Genomic DNA, 5,215 nt, shown 5'->3' on the forward strand with positions numbered 1-5,215 from the left:
AGTTTTATAGCTGATATGGTAACCATAAAAAAACTTCTCCAGTTATCAAAAAATTCTTAAGACTTTTTCTTTCTTATCCAGACCAAAACCAGAATCATATATTGCTTTTAGTTACCCCATCTCCTATTTCAGATTATTTTTGATGTCCCTAACTTGGGCTTAGTAGTTCCTCATCACTAAATTTAGATCCTGTGTTTCTGGCAAGGCTGTTACCAAAGTAAGTCTGCGGCATTATACCTGAGAAGCAGGTGATTTAGGATGTCAAACTGGGGCACAGCATCACTCTGCTAAAGTGCTATCTGCTGGGTCTGTCCAGCTTATTTTGCTCATAAACAATTAGCTGTGACAAGATAGGTTAAAAGCATGAGGACACTCGCTCCCCATCTCACCCACTACTTTGCCACTCAGTGGTTTGTCAAATGGAAATTTTCTGGATCCGTCATTCCATTCATATTAGCCAATTGGAATTTAATCTAAGGAGGAGTTGTTCTTCCCCACCAATTACATAACATAGATATATTTGATAAATGTGCAAACTCATAGGTAATCTAAAGGATACAAATTAAAATAAGGATAGAGGGAAGCAGGTGGGCTGACTGCTGGTCTTCACCTGTCCCCCAGTCTCATCCCCAGCTCTGGAGCAGACCACCTGCTGCAGACCCCCTTCCCTCACGGCCCTCATCTTCAGTGGATCACACAGATCTTCAACTCTCCTCCCCCCCACTCACTGCTTTATCCCAGCCCCTAATTCCGGCAGGCATTCCCTGAGAACTCATGGACCAAGCAGGCCAGAAAGTCAGATCGGCCACCAGAGCAAGTGGATGAGCTTCAACTCTTCTCTCTCCCTCCTCTCCTCCACATCCAATCCCCCAGCCTCATCCCAGCTCTGCAGCAGACTACCTATTGTGGCCTCTCCCCAATCTTTGCCACCATTCTCAGGGGACTAAGCAGAACCTGGGGAAACACCACACTTTCCTCCCTCCTGTGGACCTCCTCAGGACGCTCCAAGTCCACCCCGATTCCCAAGTGTCAGCTCCCATTGGAATCCTACCCATGTCAATTCTAGGGTCCAATCTGAGAAGAATCCCCTGCCAGGCAACACATGGACTCCATACTTTCTTAAGAAAAGGGAGATAGAAACCAAGGAACAATACAGCCACCCAACAAAAACAAGACCAAATATCAGCACATAGAATTAGAATGTTCCCAACCCCTGATGCCTTCATTCAAACCCAGCAGCTCCATGCAGCCATGGCTGACACCTTCTTGGAACATATGTGCCACCTGGACATTGACTCCGCACCCATTACGGTCCGCAACACTGGCATCATTTGTACCATTGGTCCTGCTTCCCGGTCTGTGGAGATGCTGAAGGAGATAATCAAGTCGGGAATGCACGAGGTTAGGAAGATCCTGGGAGAGAATGGCGAGAACATCAAGATCATCAGCAAAATCGAGAACCAGGAAGGCGTCCGCAGGTTTGATGAGATTTTGAAGGCCACTGATGGGATCATGGTGGCTCGTGGCGACTTGGGCATGAGATTCCTGCAGAGAAGGTTTTCCTGGCTCAGAAGATGATGATTGGACGATGCAACCGCGCTGGGAAGCCAGTCATCTGCACCCCACAGATGCTGGAGAGCATGATCAAGAAGCCCCGCCCCACCCGTTCTGAGGGCAGTGATGTGGCCAATGTGGTCCTAGATGGAGCAGACTGCATCATGCTGTCGGGAGAGACCGCCAAAGGGGGCTACCCTCTGGAGGCCGTTCGCATGCAGCACCTGATGGACGTGAGGCAGAGGACGCCATCTACCACCTGCAGTTATTCAAGGAACTCCACCGTCTGGCGCCGATTACCAGCGACCCCACAGAGCTGCTGCCGTGGGTGCTGTGGAGGCCTCTTTCAAGGGCTGCAGTGGGGCCATTATCGTGCTCACTAAGTGTGGCAGGAGTGCTCACCAGGTGGCCAGGTACCGGCCGCGTGTGCCCATCATTGCTGTGATGCGCAATCCCCAGACAGCTCGCCAGGCCCATTTGTACCATGGCATCTTCCCTGTGCTGTGTAAGGATGCAGTGCAGGACACCTGGGCTGAGGATGTAGACCTCCGTGTGAATTTGGCCATAAATGTTGGCAAGGCCCGAGGCTTCTTCAAGAAGGGAGATGTGGTCATTGTGCTGACTGGGTGGCGCCCAGGCTCTGGCTTCACCAACACCATGCGTATAGTGCCTGTACCTTGGAGTACAGGCTCTCTCTGGAAGCCATCTTCTTGCCCCTGTCCCATCTCCTTCCCCATCCCATCCATTAGGCCAGCAACGCTTGTAGTGCTCACTCTGGGCCAGAGTGTGGCACTGGTGGGCTGGGACACCCGGGAAAATTACTGCCGCTGAAACATGGAATAGAGCCCAGCTGTCTGTCTATCACATGGCCCTACCCAAGCCAGAGGTGACAGAGGAATGCAGAATTGGAAACCCTCTGGCTTTATCACAAAGGGGCAGCAACATCTCTGTGTACTTTGCTCCTGTAGAAAATTGCACAGAGAACTTCCAGCCCTGGCCTGGAGTCAGGAGACAGCAAGGCATGGGGCCCAGGTTCCTGTGTAGATAATAATCTCAGGCCCCCGGCCGGACTTGCTTCCCCAACAGCTTTGGCCTCCCCACTGCTCATTGTACACTTCTCAGCTGTCACTGCGGTCACACCCTGCACTCTCCACCTCCGTTCTACTGTGCAGCATCTCCAGGCCTGTTGCTATAGTGCCTACCTGAGTGTCAATAAACAGCAGCTGAAACAAAATAAATGAATAAATAAATAAAAATAAAAACTTCAAGGAAATAAGACCAAGTAACATATAAATGCAGACCTATTAGAATTACACCCAACTTCTCATGGAGACTCTAAAAGCCAGTAGAGGCTGCGCAGATGTTTTACAGACTCTAAGAGACCGTACATGCCAGCCCTACACTACTGTACCCAGAAAAATTCTCAGTAACATGAGATGGACAAAGTAAGACATCCACTAGAAAACCAAATTTAAGCAATATCTGTCTACAAGTCTAGCCCTACAGAAGGCACTAGAAGGAAAAATCCAGCCTAAAGAGGTCTGCTACACTAAAGAAAACACAAGAAATAAATAACTCCAAAGCAGCAAATCAAAACGGAAAGACGCATACACACACCCGCCACAATAACAAAATAACAGGACTTAGCAAGCACTGTTCACTGATATCCCTCAACGTCGGTGGTTTCGATTTCCCACTAACAAGACACAGACTAACAGAATAGATGCAAAAGCAGGATCCACACTTCTGCTGCATCCAAGAAACACACCTTAACATCAAGAACAGACTTCACCTCAAGTTAAAAGAATGGAAAGAGATATAGCCAAGCAAAGGAGCCAAAAAGTAAACAGATGCAGCCATTTTAATATCTGAGAAAATAACCTTCAAACCAAAACTAATCAGAAGAGATCAAGGACTTTACATATTCAAAGGAAAAATCCACCAAGAGGACATTCCCATTCTAAACATTAATGCACCATATACAATGGCACCCAAGTTTACCAGTTGGCCTGGATCTGAAAAAGTATGGGATCTGAAAAATAAAACCGGACTCTCTGAACATAGCGGACAATGAGGACTACTGAGAACTCAAGAACAATGGCAATGGGTTTCTGATCCTACTGCACGTACTGGCTTTGTGGGAGCCTAGGCAGTTTGGATGCTCACCTTACTAGACCTGGATGGAGGTGGGGATTCCTTGGACTTCCCACAGGACAGGGAACCCTGATTGCTTTTCGGGCTGGGGGGGGGGACTTAGTTGGGGGAGAGGGAAGGAAATGGGAGGCGGTGGCGGGGAAGAGACAGAAATCTTTAATAAATAAATAAATTAAAAAATTAAAAAACAAAAACAAAAAAAAACACTACTAAATCACATATTGGCTTTCACACATTTTTGTGTGTAACTTCAATACCCCACTCTCAACAATAAACAGGCCACACAGACAAAAACTAAACAGAGAAATGCTTGAGATAACTGATGTCATAAACAAAATGGACCTACGTGATATTTACAGAATATTTCACCCAAACTCCAATTATATGCCTGCATGTCAGCACCTCATGGAACATTCTCCAAAAATGACCACATACTCAGGCACAAAGCAAGTCTCAACAGATACAGAAAAACCAAAACAAAACCATGCATCCTATCTTACCACCCTGGATTAAAACTAGATATCTATTTTGTTAGTTTGTTTGTTTGGTGTGATTTGGTTTTTCAAGTCAGGGTTTCTCTGTGTAGCAGTCCTGGCTGTCCTGGAACTGACATTGTAAGTAGGTTGGCCTCAAACTCACTGAGATCTACATGCCCTTGCTTCCCAAAGTACTGGGATTAAAGGCATGCACCACCACTGGCTGGCTTAAATCTGGACATCAATGATGGAAACAACACAAAGTTTACAGACTCATAGAAACTGAAGTCACTAATGAATGAAAAAACTGGCTCAAGATAGAAATAAGAAAAAAAGTAAAAACTTTTTGGAATTGAAAGAAAATGAAACACAACATACTCAAACTATGGGATACAACAAAACAGTGAGTTCTAAGAGGCAAGTTTGTAAAACCAAGTACCTACATTAAAAAACAATTGAAGATGTCTTATTCTAGTAATTTAACAGCTTACCTGAAGGCTCAGAACAAAAAGGAGAAATCATGCCCAAAATGAATAGATAGCAAAAAATAATCAAACTCAAGGATGAAAGCAATAAAATACAATAAAACTACAAAAATCAATGAAACAAAAAGTTGAGTTTTTGACAAAATCAATAAGATTGGCAAACCTTATCTAAATTAAGTAAAAGATGGAAAGAGAATATCAAGATTAACAAAATTAGAAATAAAAAGAGGGACATAACAACAGACAGTGAGAGAATCCAGAGAATCATAAGGACGTGTTTTAGAAACCTGTTGTCCATCAAACTGGAAAATATAAAAGAAATGGGTATTTTTCTCTATACCGCTTACCAAAGTTATATCAAAATCAGATAAACAATTTAAATAGACCTGTAACCCCAAGTAAAATGGAAACAGTCATTAAAAGTCTATTAATCAAAAAGAAACCCAGGGTCTTTTTGTTTGTTTGTTTTAACACAAAAATCTACCAAACTTTCAAAGAAAACTTTATGTCACTATTCCTAAAATTATTCCACAAAATAAAAACACA

At 44.4% G+C, this 5,215-nt stretch overlaps 1 pseudogene; it reads left to right on the forward strand.

The window, feature by feature from the left end:
• The first annotated feature begins 1,200 nt into the window (after window positions 1–1,200).
• Window positions 1,201–2,385, forward strand: LOC121458657 (annotated as a pseudogene).
• The last annotated feature ends 2,830 nt before the right edge of the window (window positions 2,386–5,215 follow it).

The sequence above is a fragment of the Microtus oregoni genome, unplaced genomic scaffold (genome assembly GCF_018167655.1).
Source record: "Microtus oregoni isolate MIOR12 unplaced genomic scaffold, Mior012 000018F_ref0000195, whole genome shotgun sequence".
In the NCBI taxonomy this organism is placed as follows: domain Eukaryota; kingdom Metazoa; phylum Chordata; class Mammalia; order Rodentia; family Cricetidae; genus Microtus; species Microtus oregoni.